The sequence below is a fragment of the Marmota monax genome, unplaced genomic scaffold (genome assembly GCF_021218885.2).
Source record: "Marmota monax isolate L192 unplaced genomic scaffold, Marmota_monax_Labrador192_F-V1.1 WCK01_AAM20220418_F8-fsc00361, whole genome shotgun sequence".
NCBI lineage: Eukaryota > Metazoa > Chordata > Mammalia > Rodentia > Sciuridae > Marmota > Marmota monax.
The window spans coordinates 399,539-420,241 of NW_026693580.1; positions in this window are offsets into that span (position 1 = coordinate 399,539).

Genomic DNA, 20,703 nt, shown 5'->3' on the forward strand with positions numbered 1-20,703 from the left:
CATATGGGGACCCACTCCAAGCAGTCTCAGGTGAGCCTGTCTGTTAGCCGTGCTGTGCCCTCTGAATACAGAGAGGAAGATAACCAGGCTTTCTGTCCTGGGACTTTGAGTGACCATAGTGGGGTCTCCAGATACAGCCAGCAGTAGTCTCAGCCTGGGCACTTCCTGTCCCAGTTGGTGATTATTCAGAGTGACGAAGTCACAGGTGGAGAATTGAGGACGTGGCTTATTTGGTGCTGACTCTTAGGGGAGGTGGGGAGCCGGTACCTCCTGTGATTCTGGATTCCTTCAGACCAAAGCAGTGGTGCCGAACGCTGCCTGGCCCTTTAATCCCCTTGCACCATTCAAGGGCAATAGGAACAAGGGAGGGGACTTGTGGAGGGTGGCCATGAGGGAGGGGACAGGGGATGTTAGATAGCCGTGTCACTCAAAAAGGGTCTTCTGTTCTTTAGGAATTTTGTGAGCCGGGTGTGCATGTTTTCCACTTGAGGTTAATGGTGAATGATAATCAAACACCGGTGCCCGGGTCATCTGCTTGATACTTATTGAAAGAGCTTGTTTGCTGATCTGCTGAGTCGGGGAGCGGTGTGTCCTCCGGTCAGCTTTGCTAAGAGGAGTCCCGCTATTTGGGGAAGGATCTCTCCCCTCCTTCCCTCTCTGTTTCCTCTGGGCCTGGGAAAGCTGGTTTCATATTATTCAGAAGTCGACTCGCACAGCCGGAGTGGCTGCCCCTCTGAAGGGCTTTCTCTCTTGTCTTTGGCACAGAGCAGAGGGGCCAGCTGGTTCCCGTCTGCTGCCTTGAGTCGATGCACTTCCTCCCACTCACGGGCTTGCTGCCCTCTTTCCTCCCCAGCTCCTCGGCTTCCCACCCCCACCCCCACCCCAACCTCTCTGTTTTGTGGCTAGAAATAATCTTTTATTGCCCAGTTGTTCGGAAGTGACCTTTTGCCCTTGATTAGATAGCACCAGGCTCAGTCCCGGGGTGCTTTGGAGCGGGCAGTTGCTTCTTTGTGTTGGCTGATCCGGTGTCAGGGGGAACAATGGTGGGCTGTGCAGGGCTGTGGGGCAGCTCCGGCCAGTGTGGGGTGGGCGGCAGGGCTGGGGTTATATAAAGCAGCCCAGCGGAGCCTGCTGGCAAAAATAGCAGCCGGTGGATCCCTGTTGGAAAAACATCTTTTCTTTAGCAAACTGAAAAACAAATGGCGTATTTGAGAATTCATTTGCACCTATTTTTAACTTACTTCTGTTCAACAACCATGCATTTTGGAGGAGTAGGAGATTACTGTAGGATTTCAGTGCATGTATTTAAGTACACAATTATATTATTAAACTGTGTATAGTTTTACAAATATTAATCAAAAGAACTACTGAATTTCTGAGAACAATTTTCCAGAAAGTCCCAATTATTCTAAGTAACGCGTAATAAACCATATAATAGGGAATGTGCTTAATCACTGAAAGCTAACTCTTTTTTTTTTTAAAATTTTAAATCCCAGGGAAAATATCCACGACTTTTCTTGTTTCCTGGATAAAACTAAAGAGTCCGTGACATAGTATCCTTCCTAACAGTTCTCAGGCTCTTCTGATTTCGGATTCACAGGAATATCCGCTGGTAGTAGTACAACATTTTTGTTTTGAAACTTTCAGTTTCACTGTAAAGGTGAGCATTTTGCTATCCAGGATAAAAGAATTCGAAGATTTGATTTCTTAAAAGTCGATCAACATTGTTAGCATCTAAACTTTGAAAATTTCCCTGCCACCTTCTCAGTGTCTTGCCCAGGGCAAATCTACATGTTTGCTGTGATTCTTGGTGACAGAGGCCAGGCCATCAACCTAGACCTGCCCCTGTGGCTCCGAGCAGAGCTGCCCGTCCCAGCTTTGTGACTGGACCATTTCTGGTGCCTGGGCTTGTAGTGTTGGGGGACACCCGACAGGCAGCCCCCTCTGCTTTCCAGTGTCCCACGGAGGGCCACATGTGCTGCACCCGGTGGAAACCGCACGTCCGCCTTCACCACACAGGAAGCTGACCTGTCGAGAGCTGGTGAGGAAGCATTAGCAGCCAGTGCCATGGACCTAGGACAGACTCACAGTCACACAAGGCAGGGTTCAGGAGGCACCTGGGCCAATACCATGGTGCCGGCTGCTGGCTTCCACATGCAGGAGGGCGGCGTCCAGGAATATCAGGTGTGGATGCTGCAAAGTGACCGGCCCTCCTCCTTGTTGCTTTTTGCACCATATTGGTTAAATATGTCTCTCTCAAAAAATCAGCTGAAACAAAAACGTTTCAAATAGTTTTGAGAATGCAGTGATCCTGGGTGTATGAATGTGGCAATATCTCCGTGTGTCTTAAGGAGCAGTGGGTTCACTGTGGACGTTATCAGGGCCCAGACCCACAGCTTGCACAGAAGCTGCCGTGGGCCGCCTTCCCTGGTGGATCCCAGGAAATTGGCAATGACCAGGGAAGATCAATGCTCAGGCATCGAGCATGCTACAGGGGCCAGTAGCTATCTTTTGGCTCCAGCCCGTCTTCTGGCAGCAGAGATGGAGAAGGTGAGTCCTGTCTGTCCCTGTGCGGAGGGAGGTGAGGAGCAGCATTGGCCTCTGAGTGCTTAGGAGGGCTGGGAAATGGTTCTGGTCTTGAATCCTTTCTTCCCCCAAGAAGTGAGTCCCCAGCCGTGGTACCGTCCCGAGGCTGGTCCAACCGTGAGGGCCAAGGCAGAAGACAGGAGGTCCCTTTTGGGCCCAGGTGAAGCAGGGCTCTGCTTGACGGGCATCCCCGCGGCTTACTGGCAACAGCGGCCCGGGCAGCGCTGATTTCGTTTCCTTTAAAGCCTCCTGTCTCGAGCTGGCCTGCTCTGAAATGAAGTCTTCTCTGTTTATCTCACGGGCAGTAAGAACAGCAGATTCTCGATTAGGGGCAATCAGCCCTAGGTGAACTTGGGAAAGAGGAGGAAGGCTGGGACTCGGGGTCACACCTGGGCCTGGGCCTTTTCTAGCCAGGGCCCCGACTAGGGCTGCAAGGCCTGAGAGTGACGGGTGTGATGTCGCCCGTTGAAGCTGACCGGCATTTAGCATCTTAACTAGGATGCGTGAGTCTAGCAATGCCAGAAAAAGTTTAAATCCATGAGGGCAATGGAGGCCACGTTCTTTTGTTGCCACGCCCAGAAACTGATGTTCTGCCCACTTAATGTTCAATGTCTGCTCTCCAGTTCTCACGGGAATGACACACACATGTCAATGAAAAAAGTACTGTACAAGCAAACTGCTGACGAGGTTGGTCTGAGGCGGGGCATGAGGCGGAGTAGGGAGACCCGCATGGCAATGGGCCGACGATCATGCCAAGGATCACAGAGGGGAGTAAGGGCAGCCCGAGCAGATTATTTTCTTTTAATTAAATGTTTTTTTTTTCTTTTTTTTTAGTACCAGGGATTGAACTCAGGGGCACTTGAACACTGAGCCACATCCCCAGCCCTTTTAAAATACATTTTATTTACAGACAACTTGCTAAGTTGACTAGGCCCTCGCCAAATGCTAAGGCTGGCTTCCAACTTGCGATCCTCTGGCCTCAGAATCCTGAGCTGCTAGGATTACAGGCTGGACCCACCGGGCCCAGCTAGCACATCCTTTTGATTGGGGGAAAAAAATTAAAGTTTGTCCTTAAAAACTGATTTTAAAAGAGTGAATTGGAAATAAGGTCATGGCAAAATGTCGCATGGGTAGGACTATCTTTAGTCAATCAACCAGATACTGGTTTTGTCATGAAATAAACAAGCACTTTGTGGAACGATCATGCTTTGCCTGTGTTTCCTGACGTTTAATTTCATGAATACCATCCAAAAATCTGAGTTTCATTCCTTTCATGGACACAGGGCTCTCTGAAGTCCCTAAAAGCTCTTTGGCTTGCAGGGTCCCGGGGCTCTTCAGTCGCTGGCCGTCTGGGACGACACCTTCGGGAGGGAGTCTTTCTTGGGAGCCGCACCTCCGTGGCCCCGTCCCGTTACTCTGCTCCTGTCCCCTCCGCGGCATCCCAGCGCCCCGTCTGACTTCCTGCCCCTCCTCGCTCCTGTCTAGCTTCGCCTGAGGGCACTGCTCCGACGTCTCACTGATGACCCAAACCGGACATCCCTAAAATGAAACCCAGTGTCTCCTGCCACCATCCTTATCTCCTGGTGACTTGGCAAAGGGGCTCAGGAACTTGGTGGAAGGAGGCATGAAGCAGCCCCGGAGGACCCAGCACTCAACAGGTGATAAAACCCCACGCCCCAGGGAAGGAGCCGCTTCCACCTGGTCCTTCACCTCCTGGAAAGAACTCCCGGGGTGTCGGGGTGTCGGGCTCCGGGTGTTCAAGACCTGGTTGGACACCTGGCTCTTTAGAGGTCTCTGAACCTTTGTTTCCTCTTTGTGGAATATTTTACTCACCAACTTTTGCAATAAACATGAAGTAAAATACACGGAAACCCTAGGAGGTACTGAGCCATATGAAGAGGGGTGCTTGTGCCTCAGCCATCATGTGGGCGGTTGACCACCTGGAGAGCAGCCCAGCCCACCCTGTGACCACCTGGAGAGCACGCCCTCCCTGTGTCCACCCACTGTGAAGCCAGGTGGCACTGGGGACTGAGGATGAGGAAGACAAGCCCCCTCTCAGAGAGCAAGTGGTTCTGACATCCCCAGTGGAGAAAACCCTTTCTGAGCCCATGGAGTCTACAGGGTAGGAGGCTTGGGGAAGAAACGACAGTAGTTACACAGTCACTGTGGGCCAAGAGGAATTTAAAAAGGAATCATACTCATTTAATGACTATAATGATAATACGAAATTTAATAATAACATTTAATAATAATTTTAAAATTTAAAAGGTTCAAAACCCACAGTTAAAATAAATGAATTTGAAGTGTGTACGTCATCAGTTGTTAAATGTGTTGGAGGAGTAGCAATGACTTCTTAGGATACATTTTAGTACATATATTTCAATACACCTTTCTCAAGGTTACTTATATAATGTGCTTTTATTTTTAAGAAAAAAAAAGCAGCATCAGGTTTATAGTTAATAAATTTTCCTAAATTAAAATAAAAGAATTAAGAAATTTACGGACAGAGGGTGAGAGAATTTAGATGAAAGTGCTCGCAGGAGCAGGCTGGTTTTCAAGACAGTCCTGTGCACATTTCCTTCACCTGTTTGCTCTTCCTTTGTTCTGAGACTGAAGTGGGTGTACTCAGAGTTGCTGAGATGGGTTTGAATGGCTTTAGAGCTAGCAGTTCTCAGCCTTTTCCAAGGTCAGGTTTGATGTCCTTGGTTGCTCTGATTCATTCCACCGTCTAGGAGCACAGCAAACCATTCAGACAAGCCCCTCCCGGGAGCGCGCAGTGGGGCTGTGATCTTGGAGGCTGGTCCAGGGAGTCAGGGACATTGGCATGTGGGCTTTCTACATCCAGGAGGGCACTGGCATCCTGCTCTGTCCCTTCCAGTCCCTTAACCTCTGCTGGCAGGTGCTGGGCTGCTGGGGCTGGCCCCGAGCCTTGCAATTCTGGTGGGTGACTGAGGACCGCACGGAGAGCCCATTCTCCATGCGTGGCCACTGGGCTAAAGTAAGGAAAACCTACTCTGGTCTATATATTGGTCTTCAGTTGCCTCCAACTGTGTACTCCAACTGGAACTATAAAGTGTTCTCAGTCCTAGGTAGTTGGAGCAGGAAAAAATGATCCTAGTGCACAATGAGAAGGTCAGGTCAGGGGTAGTGACAACATCACTCAGTGGAGGTTAGCAAGAAAGGGGAACGCTGTTAGAAACAAATCAATGGCTCCTTGAACAACAGGAACAGAGAAATTGCAGCACCTTTAGATGGAAGCACAGCATGACTTTTAAAGAAGCCATCCAAATGAGAATGGGAGAAAACAGGGGAAAGTTGAAGAACACATACTGAAGGAGGAGTCCATTGTCCCCAGCTCCGGGGGTGAGGGATGCTGACCAGCCATCCTCTGACCCTGGGAAGTGCAGGAGGGGCTGCCCACACAGTGGGAGGCTGTGGAGACCTTCCAGGCTCTGGGGGTCCTGCTGGGGCCCCCCAGCTCTGTGCCAGGCACCCTGGAGGGAGGTGTTGGGCACACTTAGATCATATTTCCACTGTGGGGCCTTGGCCCTGAAGCAGGCTGCAGAGGTGTGGGACAGGTACCCTCGCTCAGCTCCTGACAGCCTGCGAATCCACCTGTAAGCTGTGTGCAGGGGGAGATCCACGCGGAGGAAAGTCCACGTCTATGACATGTGGATGCATTTGCGTGGTTTTCTTCCTTGGCAAAATAGTGCAACAGAATGAAGAGCGGTTTTCTGTACCTTCACCTCTCTTTTCCCTTTGTTACCTTCAAGAAGCCCCAAGACCTTCGCCCAGTGTTTGGAATCACTGTACCTCTACAATGCGCACATACTCCAGGCAGGTGATAAAGACCGGGGATGGATTAGGGTCCCCCAAGCTAGGTCAGAGGCCAGTCTCCACCTCCAACAGGGACAGTGGCTACTTCCAACACGGCTTGAGACACAGGCAACCAATCCCCTCCCTGCGCTCTGCCCTCCTGCCTCAGAGGACCCTGTTGGGCTCCTTCTCTGTCCTGGTCTCTCCTATGGCACTGAGAGTGTGGGGGTCCAAGGAGACACGGACCCTCCCGGAGCCTGTGCCTCCCCATGTTCCAGGGACCCTGGGGCCTAGGGGTTGGGCTGGAGCGACAGGCCTGGTTTCAGGGCAGGTGCAGGACCCTCCTGGTCTGCCCTCACAGGACAGCTGGCAGAGTTGTAACCGCCATGAGAGAAAGGTCAGCTCGGCACAGGGGCTGGAGACTAGACGCAGCCAGGATGGGGAGGCCCAGGGTTCACACGTGTGGAGGCCTGTGGCTGGGTCAGGGCTGGATATGTCTACAAGACGGCTCCCACTGTGGCCCCACCTGCAGTATCAGAAGCCAGCCTGTCCATCAAAAAAAAAGGAATTACTGTGATTTTTTAACTAAGCTAATGAATTCGAAGTGCTCAGTACAGAGATGGCCGGGTTGCAGGCACCCAGCCTGCTTTCATTCTGTGATGACTTCTGTTTTAAATTAAACCCGACCTAGCTTCTTCTAAATTCCCATGAAAAACATGTACCCAGAGGCTCAAAAAAAGATGAAATCTGAAAAACAAGACTAATAATAATGCCAGATTGTGGGAGGAATTTATAAATACCTTATAACCTATGGAGCAGAATAAGGAATCAAATTGGTGTTTTGAGTCATTTTGAATTGATAAAAAGCACAACCTCCAAACTATGGAAAAAACCCACCCTCCTAAACTGAATAATATACATACCATGATAGGAATCAAAATCTATATAATCTAAAATATACCAGAAATACACACAACAGTGGACACATAACAAAAACTATAGAAGATAAAAGAACTTTTTTGAACTTTTGAGAGGTCAAGTAATAATATATAGATATGTGAAATTCGAATACACTTGAGTGGAACTTATAGTCATTGAAAAATTCAAAGAACACACTTTTTAAATGTTTGTGAAATATTTTCAGAAATTGATTAAACCGAGAAAAGAAAATCTCAGTAAGTTCTTGCCGAGGAGAAACTGAATAGCCATATCATCTGACCTCAATGTCATAAAACTAAAAACTAAATACAAAAAATTAAACAAAATGATTAATTTTTCTGACAATTTAATACTTTAGTTTTGTGAACTGAAGACATCTTTGATGGTCAGATACATCTTAACTTTACAGCTGCAAAATGTGTTTTTTGACAGAATATGAAATGTTTTAACTTCTGAGTCAAAAAGAAAAATGAAAAAAATTGCCAAATATTAGAAAAAGAAACAAAAACACTTTTAGGACTATGGCATTAGACCAAAGCTACATAATGAGGCATGTTCATAATCTTAATTTATCTTCATTATAAAGAAGAAATGAACTGGGTATTCTATTCAAGAATAGTTTAATTTGGTAGGACAACCGCCATTCCCTTTCCTCAGAGACTATCAGTAACACTAGACACCATTCTTCCCCTTTGTGAGTCTCTTTAATCTCAGGGGGCCCATCATCTCTCCTTGAATTTGAATTTATGTTGCTTAACTTTCCCTCCTACCAATCCAGTCCTTCAGGCATGATTGCATATGGTTAGCCTCAATTATGTGAGACTTAGATTTTTTAAAATGTGGTTCCTAGGCCTGATTTTTACCCAGTTGGTGAGTTATATAGCATCATGGAAGGAATATCACTTAATATTACATGGTGACTTATCTTAGTTTCAGTTCTGACTCTGTCTGCAGCCCTGAATGATAAAGATTATCCATTTTAAAGCAAAGTCAAGATAAAGTTTAACAAGTTTAACAAAGTCAAGATAAAGTTTATTAGAGGGGGAAAATCAAGAATTAGAGAAAGATTGCTTCTATAATTCATTATTCAACATCATTCTTTCAGAAGTAGAAATGGGAAATATGACATATACGAAAGGAGGGAGACCAAATTACTGTTATTTATGATGACAAATAAAGTGTAAGGAAATCAACTTTGAAACATTTGATATAGAGGTTTGATAAGGTGGCCACGTAACAGATCAATCTAAAAATCAATAGCTTTCCATTTGGCAGCAATAACTGCTAAGGACATAAAATGTGGGAAAAGGTTTAATCAATAATAAGTAATAAAAAAACCTTTTACTAGCATGTTACAAAAACAGAAAGATGTACTTTGCGTCTGGATGGAAAAGTTGAATAAGAAAAACTTGACAGTTATTTCTAAATTAATATAGATCTCATGTTTTTCTAATCAATATAACCAATATAGTTTTCTTTAAGTACATGAGCAAATTATTATAAATTAATTTAGAAGACTAAATGTGAAAATATGTGCTTACCCTTTTGAAAAGAGTGATTATTAATTCTTGTGTGAGAAGTGACAGACATTAAGGAATGTGAGACTGACACAAGACAGACTAGCCAAGTAAAATAGCCGGAAGACGGTCCTCATGTCTACAGTGACCACTCATCATTTAGAGGAGCCCGAAAGAATGGACAAGTTGATCAGGGAGACTGGATAGGATCCTAGTGACAAGGAGGTGGAGAAAAACAAAACAAGTTTCATTCTTTTACCATAATGATAAGTATTAGAAGAATTAAAACTATAAGAATTCTCAGAAAATCATGTATTTAACCAATCCTGAGATGAAGATGAACTTTTTTTTTTGTAGTGCTGGAGATCAAATCCAGGGCCTCGGTGAAGATGAGCTTTCCGAGCATAAAATTATAAAATGGAAACAGATATTTGCAGAAACATCACTGGTACAGCATTAGTTACAAACTGAATATAGAGGGATATTATACTCAAAATGCTCATGACCGAGGCTGGGGTTGTGGCTCAGTGGTAGAGCGCTTGCTAGGGGAATAGGGTTTGATCCTCAGCACCACATAAACAAACAAAATAAAGTCATTAAAAAAATCATGACAATTTCACCAACAAAAAAAATCTAATCTCACTAATGATCAAAGAATGTATGTTGATCGTGTATTTATCATTGGGAATTGAACATTATAGTTAAAAGTTGAAAATATACCCTTCCCTTTTCTCCTCCCTAGGAGCTGTGAGTACAGATCTGATTTCTCTCATTTTGGCCTCTCACTTTATTCTCGAGACACATTTTGTATTTTATCATAAGGTCTATAGCTCCTCAGTAAAGAAAAAGATGACATTCCTGTAATTATAAATTTTTGCTTTAACAGATTTATATAATATGGTCATCAAAGAATTCCCAATTCAGGGCTCAATCGGTAGAGTGCTTGCCTCACATGCACAAACCCTGGGTTCAATCCCCAGCACCAAAAAAAAAAATCCCAATTTCACATTTTATTTTAGCATAATATCTCTAGCTAAACACTGAACAGATAGATCCCAGTGAAAATGGCTGCATAAATACTTATGTGAGATTATTTTTGGCAAACACACAAAGGTAAAATTAGACATTGCTATGAGAATACTTTAAAAGATCACCTATGCACATTCTTTCTTCAGACTGGTAGATTTCAATAATTTCAGCAAAGAAGACATTTTCCAAAATTCAGTTTATTGAAAGTCAATTTCTCACTCTTTCATGGTCTCCTTTACAGTTAATATCCACGGGTTCTGAATGTCAAGTGGTTAAAAAAACTGAGGGCAACTGTGACCCTAAACCCATCTCTGATAAAAGACGTCTTTCTCTGTGCCAGAGTCCAGCAGTTCATTGAGGACGGAGGGCAGTTTTGATGATCACCCTTCACTCGGGAGCAGGGAATGTGGAAAGCTCGCTCCAGGATAAATGGAGCCAAACTTTGTGGGTGTCCCTTCTCTTCGTGAAAACGCTATCGGGTTGACTGTGTACTAATTTAGGTATTGGTTTACTTCTTTGTTTTTATTTCTTTATATTATTGGCAGTACTGGGGATTGAACCCAAGGGTTCTCTACCACTGAGCTGCATCTCCAGCCCTTTTTATTTTTTATTGTTGCAATCCTCCTGCCTCAGCCTCCGGGTCCCTGGGGTCACAGGTGTGTGCCACTGCACCCAGCATCCTGGAGTTCTTGGTAGTGGGAGCCACGCTGTGTTGGTCTGGTTTGCTCTGGATGCTGTGCATGGTGCCTTGCGTCTTGGTTGGTAGTGAAGCCACAGGTGCCTGGAGCCAGAAGCCTCCTGGGCGGTCTGTCCTTGGGTGCGTTGTGTAGACGACCTCCTGGTTTTTGGTGAACAACCAGGAAGCTTCCACAGGGAGGGTGGCTCCTGAGGCAGGGGGACAGATTTCCTCCGACAGATGCTTCCAGGTTTCCCTTTGATGTCGGAGACTGTTGGTAGGAAATGGGAAATGTTATCATTCGCTTATCATCAGCCATGCGGGAGACAGACGGGGCGATTGGCAGGTGGAAGTAGGATCCTGGTGACCAGCGAGTGAGTTTTAAAAATAAATCAAGTGGGAGTTTCAATACAGCACGATCAGAGTTTCCAAGGCTCTATGGCATTTCCCCGTCCTTGTTTTTCTTCCTATGACAAAAAAACTAAATCTTGCAAATAGCAAGTCACACAGAAAAAATGTCTCAAGTGAACTTTGAGTCATGTTTACTGTGGGACCCTGTTTCCAGTTGCTTTTTTGAGCTTTTAGGAAACAATTCATTGAATGTTTTCTCTTAAACCTATAAGAAGTGTGTGTGCTTGTGTGTGTGTGTGTGTGTGTGTGTGTGTGTGTGTGTGAAGAATGTCCCTAGCATCAGCGCTATTTGCATTGGTATTTCCAGTGGAAATGTCAAGTGTGACCTTTTCCTTGTCTGGGTGTCTAATCCTATTTTAAAGCCCTGTCACGCCCCTGCTGAGGGTCAGTGCCCCCTGAACAGAGTGTCTGCACCTGCTCCCCTTCCTCCTCCTCTCCCCCACCCCCAGGACAACTGGAGGATGTTCCGGGTGGCAAACAAAACAATACCACGCTTCAGTGGCTGCAGTGATGGAAAATTATTCTAGACTTGGGAATTTGGCGGTGTAAGTTTAGAAACCATGAGAAAATAAAAGTAAACACAAAAATATGCAAACCTGAAAAGAGGAAAGGAAAACAACATGCAGAAATATGACATTCCAGGCCACAAATGTCAGGCTGACATGCCCTTGAACTTTTCAACTGATGAGATAGACGCGGGCTCTGAAGAAAGACCAGCTCTGGCCAATACAGGGGCTCCCGCCAGTGCCACCGACACTGCACCCAAGGGAGACAGATCATTACCACGAGGAAATGTCACTCGGGAAATCCAAAGTACTACCCTGAGTGGAGTCGGTTCCCTGTTTTCCGAAGGGAAATCCTGCACCATCAGAGCTGCACTGAGCAGTAGGTGAGGGCAGTCGATTTGAGTAGTAAAAGGATCACATCTTCACGTTCATTTCCATGTAAAATAATGTTCTATGAAATCAGCCCTGTGCTAATGCTTTGGCTGGATCATAATTTCCCATCCCAGGAATTATTAGAGAATTAGAGAATTTCATTTAGGAACGTGGCCAAATAGAAATATGTAACTCGTCCCTCTCTTTGTCTTAAAGGAAGGTAAAAAGTTGGAATTCACAGTGACGCCTGCTGACACTATGAAGTTCCACATCCGCATTTGACAAGGATCCCTCACCACAGAATCCCTAGGACCCTCCCCAATCCAGCTGTATTGATGTTCCCACTGTTTTCCTAAAGTCACGCGAATTTCCGCTTTTTCTCATGAAACCTCACGGTCAGGCCTACTCCAGGTGTGCACAGTTTAGGGGGCAGATCTTCTGTCCATGTCCGGCTCTCCCCTCTCTCCCCGGCACCTTGTCTCTGGACCCTGCCACAGCTTTCTCACCGGGCTCCTTCCGGCAGCTTCCCCTCTGCCCAGTCCATTCTGCGCCCGCCACCGGGACCAGCTTCCTGAGAGACAGCAGGACGCTCCCAGCAGCACTGCCCTGGGATCAGGGGGGGCTTGCTCCAGGCCTTGAAGACCTGGCTGGACTGCGGGGGCGGAGCATGTGCTCTTCAGGGAGCAGGCTGAAGACCCAGCGGGTGGAGAGGTAGCAGAGCAGCTGGCCTGGCAGCAAGACCCTGGGAAATGGATCTGGAAAGTGGGCTAGGATGGCGGGAGCCTGGCTGTGATGATCAACAACAGAGTCTTGTCCTTTGGGTTGGGGACGCCAGCAGAGGGTCTGGGCAGGGAAGTGAAATGCCCAGGACAGCTGGGGCAGGGCTGCTTGGGTGGGCATTCCCCAGATTTGGCAGAGAAACTGGCTGGAAGATGGTTGCTGTCACCCAGGCCTGGGCAGAGCCCTCCACTGGGGCGAAGGAGAGAGGGACAGGGGACACTGGGGATGGAAGGACTCACAGGATTTGGAAATTAAATGAGTCAGGGGGAGAGGATTAAAACTGACCCCAGGACTTCAGGTTTGCCCAGGAGGAGCCGCACATCAGGAAGAGAACCCGGCTGTGTGTGCTTAGTGGGGTTGTGGACGTGGAGTTGAAGGCTGCAGTTCAGTCACAGAAAATGTCACGCGCGCAGCTCGGGATGCAGTTTTGGAGTTTCAGAGAGAAGCCTGGCTTGAAGTGTTCCTGTGGCAATGGAAGCAGCTGAGTGCTCGTTGAAGGTCACGAGCATGACCTCTGGCCAGTACTGGACCCCATGAGGCAGGAAAGAAGGGAGAAATCAAGGAAGAGAGCAGCGGAGGGGGCGGTGGGCACTGGGGTGTGGCAGTGAGGGGGACGGCAGCTGAGGGGGCGGCAAAGGCAGATGGGAGCACCTACAGAGGCTCATGGCCACGAGGCGAAGCCTGAGGCCTGCCTGAGGCTGCCCACAGGGGACATGGCTGACCCCTGCAGATGGGGGCCTGCAGCTGCCGGGTGAGTGGTCGGGAAGAGCAGGGCAGAGTGCGTGAGGGCAGAGGCTGCATCCTGAGATCTCGCCGACCTCTGGGCTGAGCAGAAGGAGAAAGGTGGAGGCGGGCAGGGCCCCCGTCCCGCCAAGGACAAAAGCCAGGAGAAGGCCCCGGGTGCGCGGGGCGGGAGGGTGGAGCACGGAGGGATGTCGCTGGCAGGGGAACGCGGGCCCACGCTTAGGGAGCCAGGTGCCCACAGGTGCCCACAGGTGTGCACCAGAGCCTGGTGCCAAGGGCGACTCTGACGGGTTCCCAGGCTGCAGCAGAGTCCTCCTGAGTCACACGGGAGGCCCAGTTCACTTAGGTGGCCTTGTCTGTGGGGGCCTTTGATTCGGCACCTGCCCTGGCAGCTGTGAGCAGGGGAGGTCCTCCTCCTCCTCAAGGTTCCAGCCGACAGCGACGACTGTGGCAAGGGCGGCCTTCCCCCTCGTCCCACAGACCAGAGCCAGGCCAGCGGCCGAGCCCCCCGTTCTCCTGAGCCGACCGGCTTCCACTGCCGTGGCTTTAGACGTGGTGTCGGTGAGATCTTTTACGAAGGAGTGAAGCTGAGGCCCCTTGTAAGACAACTGCTTTATGATAAGCATGGCGTGTTGACCAGACTGGAGGAAAGCCTCGCGGACAGAGGACAGGGGACATGCTGGAGTCCTGGAAGCAGCCGTCCTGTCTTGTGCGTCCTTCTCACTTCAACAGGCAGAAACCAAGGAACAGCACACGTGGTGGCTTCTTCCGGTCCTAAAGGTGCCATTCAGAGGATGAAGACAGACTCTGAGTCAGTTTGGCCGATTAACATGAACCTGCATCTTGTCATCGTGGTCTGTGAACGTCTGCCCTGTGGATTAGCCTGCAAGAGGCATTACAGTAATAAAAATTACCTTAAGAATGATTCTCTAGGACTGATTAAGGCTGCAGCTCACCTCCTTGTCAAATGCTCTTAGATGCCGCAGCCAGTTTGCAGTTCGCTCTCATGAAAGGAGCTCACTGTCATTGCTCATGCTACCTGACAGAATGGTTAATAATGTAACCACCTTTCCCACATGGAATGTGCAGAGATGATGCTGGCATCCATGAGGATTTGTTCAGCTGCCTACACACAAGCTGGATTCCGGCGGTTGGATCCATTGTCCGACAGAAAGGCGTCTTTGATCTTCAAGGTCTCGTCAAACTTCCTGTGTGTGCCTGGGCTGGTGTTTGCACTCTCTGAGAGGAGAGATAAGTCAGGTCCTCTCTGTGGTACACGCACACGAGCCCGACACGCTCACCCATGCACACACGCCGCTGTGCTTCCAGGAGGCCCACCACGGGCACACGTCATTCCCTGTGTCCACACATCAGCACACACGTTATCACTTCTTACAATCTCAGGTGTTATCAGCAGACAACAGCTACATGCTGAAGTCACCAAAGAAGCTCCGTCAAATTTAACATGCACATAAACATTTTTGTTCTAAAATTCCTAAAAACACAAAATGTTTGACAAAGAGTGCTAAATAATAGATGGATAAAATAAACATTGAATTTCCTGACAAGTAGAATCCCCACCACAAGTCTCCACATTTTATACTGGAGTGATTTTAAACATCTGTGGTTATAAGCTTATCAGATTTCCAGAAATGAACCTTCTGTAAAAATCACACTGGGCCCCTCAGCTGTGTTTTCTTCCATTATTTATAGACAAATTGGAAACAAATGTTCTTTTGAAAAAAGTACAATGAACCGAGAACAGCTGTCCGGATGCACTTTTCATCTGTAACACAGAAGGGCAGCAAGCGGAGCTCAAGCCTGTGAAACCAGGCCTCTTTTAATGGTCGTCTTAGCATCAGTTCAGAAAAATGAGCATCCGTGTCTTCCGGAACAAGACACAGTGCTGTGTTTATCTGCTAAGGTCACAAGTAAAACAAGCGATATCGGGCAAAGCCACGTATTTCATTTTGGGGATTTTAATTGCAAATATATCATCCAAATACTTTTTGAAAAGTCATTTCAAGTGTTTTGATGAATCACACAGGTGGTCTGGACATTTCCCTGCAGCTACTCAAGCCTGGAGCAAATGCTTGACCTGATGCAAGATCACAGAAACAGTGACCCCAGAAAAGTTCAGAAGATACATGCATAAGATGCCACACGGCTTACCTGTTCTGAAGAGAACATCTCTCTCTCTCTCTCTCTCTCTCTCTCTCTCTCTCTCTCTCTCAAGATATCCTTTTAGTTGCAGTTGGACGCATTATCTTTTTTCTATTTATTTATTTATTTTTTTATGCGGTGCTGAGGATCGAACCCGGGGCCTCACACATGTGAGGCACCCACTCTCCCACTGAGCCACACCCCAGCTCCTGAAAAGAATATCTCTTTTATTTAATAAAAACATTTCTCTTAATTTAGAAAAGACATGTTAAGTTAATAGGAGTTTAAAATTGAGCATTTAGTCTAAGATGCAGATTTTTTTTTTTTTACCTTAGAAGATGTCATCCTTCTGAGTTCAGTCTGTGAGAAGGAAGGATGTGAGAACACCTGTATAGCATTCTCGCAGGAGCACACCATCTGGGTTTAATTATGAAGAAGCATTCAAATGACGGTCATTCCATTTTGAAAAAGAGAGAATAGATTCTGCAAAAATGTCAACATCATAAAAGACAAAAGAAGCTAAAGAAATTTTCAAAATTAAATGACATAAGCTGGTTGTGGTGGGTGCATGCCTGTAATCCCAGTGGCTTGGAAAACTGAGGCAGGAGGATGGCAAGTTGGAGGCCAGCCTCAGCAACTTAGTGAGGTCCTGTCTGGAGACCCACAAAAATCAAAGAGCAATAAAGACGCACAGCAAATAAATGCAACGCCAAGTTCAATTCTGGAGGGAAAATGTGGTAGAAGATCAGTCCAGGAGGCAAGTCTGGGGCACAGCAGGTTAGAAGGTCTGTGTCAGGGTTTGATTCATTTCCCTTGGTAACCCCGGCCGTGAGAGAGGACCCCGTGAAGCACCCAGGGCGGGGGGCTGACACTCAGCTTCCCGTGGTTCCCAGAGATAAAGAAGACGGGAGGAAACATTCACAAGGTGAGGATCTGGGTCACGGCATGGGGATGTCCTTTGTTCTAAGACTGTGACTCTTCCGTAGATCTGAAATTATTTCTAAATTAATTTATTTAGAAAATCATTTTATGGAAAAAGTGATTTCCGGGAACCAGGAACTCCTTCAGGGTAGGTGGTGTTGTAGGAACACTTCGCCTGCAGCCTCTGGGCCTCTGCGAGCGTTGGTTGAATGAATCCATGACTGTGTGCAAGAGGACAGCGGCAGGTTGAAGGTTTTTAGATTCTGCAAACTCTGCAGTAATGGATATGAAATAATAAGCAGCCATTGACTTAGGCTTTTAGTGATGTTTGTTTCAAAGGATTTTTTTCAGTTGGCTGGCCATCAGTCTTGAAGGAGCCCAGTAGCCCCAAATTTCTCTCTAGGAGATATGTCATACCTTCTTTTTTTTTGGGAAAAAAAATTGGGTTGGTAGTTACTGGGGCTTGAACCCAGAGGTGCTTAACCACTGAGCCACCTCCCCAGCCCTTTTTATTTAGAGACAGGGTCTCCCTAAGTTGCCGAGGGCCTTGTTAATTTTCGGAGGCTGGCTTTGAACTTGCGATCCTCCTGCCTCAGCCTCCTGGGTGCTCTGATTATAGGTGTGGCCAGCTTCCTGCTTTCTTTACCATTTCACCAAAGTGTTTGCCTGCAGCACATTCCACGAGAGCAGATTCCAAGCACTTTCAGTTGCACTGGAATCTTTCCTCCTTCCCACCTCTCTCTCTCTCTCTCTCTCCTGGACCTGTCAGGGATGAGCTGCCCCTGGTGAGATGACAGAGGCCCCCAGTCCAGCTCCCGGGCTCTCCCTCTCTCAAGCTGCACTCAGCCATCCTTCTCTTTTCCTTTTTCTCATTTGGGGTAAAATACCTAGTTTAAGGACATTTAAAGGTGCGACTTGTCCCCGAGAAGGAAGGGCTGCTTGGCCTTCACGCAGTCCTGGTTTTCGCACCTGGACCAGCGGACAGCAGGCCCTGGCTCTTCCGCAGTGTCCCCTCGAGAGTGGCCTGCAGGCCGCCAGCAGGACCTCAGGGGAGGAGCACCTGGTCTTCTCTCCCACAAACAGGCTGAGGAGCCCCGAGATGCTCAACAGCAAGTGTGTGCTGAGGTGGGGTGCAGGGGTGGGGTGGAGGGGTGGGGGCAGGGGTGGGGTACAGGGGTGGGGTGGAGGGGTGGGGTGGAGGGGTGAGGGTGCAGGGGTGGGTGGAGGGGTGGGGGGCAGGGGCGAGGGTGGCAGGGGTTGCAGGGGTGGGTGGAGGGGTTGGGAGTGCAGGGGTGGGGTGTAGGGGTGGGGTGCAGGGGTGGGATGCAGGGGTGGGTGGAGGGGTGGGGGCAGGGGTGGGGTGCAGGGGTGGGGTGGAGGGGTGGAGGTGGAGGGGTGGGGTGCTGCCGACCTCAGCTCCGGCCGGGCCCGCCCTCCAGGGTCTGCTGGGGAGGCGCACGGCCGCGGGGGCTCCCGTGTCCTCCTGCCGCGCAGCCCTCTTTCCCAGGCCCCGGTTCTTTCCTTCTCCTTGTCTCCGTTGCTCATTCGCAGGCTGTACTTTTCCTAGACAGAAGTCTCCTGGACTCTTTTTCCTCGCCTGCCCCGTGACCACCCAACACTGCTGTCCTTGTTTTCGGCTGGAGTCGGGGAACTCATGCCGTGAGGTTTGGATTCTCTAAACTCACCATCTCCGTGGCTCCCAGGGTCCCTCGGGTGATCCTGTGGGTGGCATTGTGTTCAGCGGTGGTGGGCGTGACGATGACAGTTTCAGGTCACTTTGCTGTGACAGCTCCACGCTGTTTTCTAATGCCACTTCCCTGCAGTGCCCTGCGAGGGGGTGAGCTTCTGACCCTGAGGGTGGGTCCGTGGTTTCCTTCGAGTCTGTCGGTTTTGAGCCTTCATGGTCTGTCTGGGGTCTGAGCATTTGGGGGGCCCTCTTCCTCATCACTGGGTAGCAGCCTGCGTCAAGGCTGGACCCCACTCTATGGACGTCTACCTGGCGGGGAGGCCTTCTCCATGTCTTACCCCTCCACTCAGGACACTCCCAGGGGCCTGACTCTGATGCGTGCTTCTCCTCGGGAGGACGCTGTTGGACGTTGCGGGTTTCTTTGGTCCCACACGGTCACTTCTGCCCTGAGGTGTCCAGCCCTTTGCCCCTCACGCAGTGACCAACCCAATGGGGGGAGGGGACCTTCCCGTTGTTCTCCAGTGGTCTCTGCTTGGGTCCTATCCTTCCCTTCCCACGACCATGGGTTCATCATTCTTGAACATTACGTGGTACTCGTCCACTCATGCTGGCATTTATGTGTCATGATTCACACATCGTTTACCTTGCCTCACAGGCCTTAGTTTTGGCTTTGGTAGTGGTCCCCTAAGAAATTTCAGGAAGAGGTGGGAGCCAGCCTTGTCAGGTGGGCCAGCCACTCTTTAGTATTCCCCCTGCTCTTCCTTCCTCTGTGTAGATCCAGGGTTCCAGCAGATGTCATTTTTATTTGGCCTGAGGGATGGTTGAACGCTTTTTCTTTTTTGCTTTTCTTTTTTAGCATGTCTTCTTTCTTTATGTGAAAACTCCTCTTCATGTCATTTGTTTAAAAATTTTCCACATTTTTAGTTGGTGCATTATAGTGGCACATAATGGTGGACTTGTCACACATTAGTACACGCACATGGTTTGACACTGTGATTTGGCCATCATCCCTCCCAGCAATCCCCCCACGTCCCCTCCTCCCACTCCCTGGGGCCTTTCTTCTGTTTTATTGACCTTCCTTTCCTTGTCATGAGACCCCCCCACACACACACCTTTCTTTCCCTTTTTAGCTTCTACATATGCACTTCATCTCATTTTAATAGACATTTTTGCTGGGTAGAGTGTTCTGTTTTCCTCTTCAGCACTGTCCATTGTCTCTGGCTGCCAGTGTCTGCGATGAGACGTAAGGACGATTCTGCCCTGACTCTGTGTGGCTCTGTGTGCCTTCTCCTCTGGCTGCTCTTGAGGTTTTCTCTTAATCTTGGATTTGGAGCAGTTTGATGATGATGATGATGATCATGATGTGTGTGTGTGTGCGTGTGTGTGTGTGTGTGTGTTTATATTGCATCGGTTTGTTGGATTCTAGACTCTATGGGCTGATGTTGTCCTCTGAACAGTGGGAATTTCAATCACCATTTCTTCAAATTATTCTCTGCCCTGTTCCTTGCCCCAGCGGCAGGGTCCCAGGTTCTGTACATAGTTACACACCTTCAAGTTGTTCTACAGATTGCAGGGCCTCTCCTCACTTCATGTTTTCCCTCTTTTTCTGATCATATAATTGCTTTTACTCTGTCCCAAGTTTACTGACTCTTTTTTGTTCTGTACAGTATTGAATCTCCCATTAGGCTGATCCAGTGCCTTAAAAAAATCAATTATCATAACTTTTTAATCTCTAAAACATTTTTATTATTTTATTTCTCTTTTGAACTTCCCTATTTACTCACTCATTAAGACTATACTTTCCTTTATTCATTTTGTTCAACTTTACATCTGTTTTGGTGGGAAGGAGGGCCACCACTCCATCGTGGCTAGAAGCCCCCTGGTTTTCACATTGTGGGGGTGGGAGAGAGACTCCCCACCTTGATTCTTATTTCAAGACAAGTAACCATAAAGTGGCAGAAATTTGTTCCTTAAAGCTCTTGTCTAATGTCTAGAGTTTGATAATATTAATAATGATAATTTTATATTGTTGTTTGTTCTTCATTTAAGATTTGCAGTTTTCAAAATGATTATTTTGTTAGCATGTTATTTCAATAAAAATAATGATCTATCTCGGGTTATTTTTACTGCTGTCTTCATTAATTGTCTGAGAAGTGCAATTTGAAAAAGAACAGCAATTAAATATCTTTGATTAAATAATGCTCATTGCAACGTACCGATACTAAGGAAATCTCACAGAATACTGTTAGAGGACAAAACACTGGGTCGAAGTTGGCGGGTGTCTTTCTGCGGGAGGCTGTCGGTGGCTCTGAAGTCTGAGGCTGCTTGACAGCTCATTCTCTGGGGGCTGGAAGTGCTGTGACTGAACCCATGCCATTGCATAATGTCTGTGTTGGGTAAGACCCAGGGGTTCCATGTCCAAGGACTCTGAGAAACTCTAATCAAATTATTTTCCCATTGTTTGGGGAACATATGCAAACTCACTGTGAAATTAGGTCCCTTAGCTAACCAGTCCCCACGGCAACCTTCTAATTTTCCTGAAGAGAACCCAAAAAC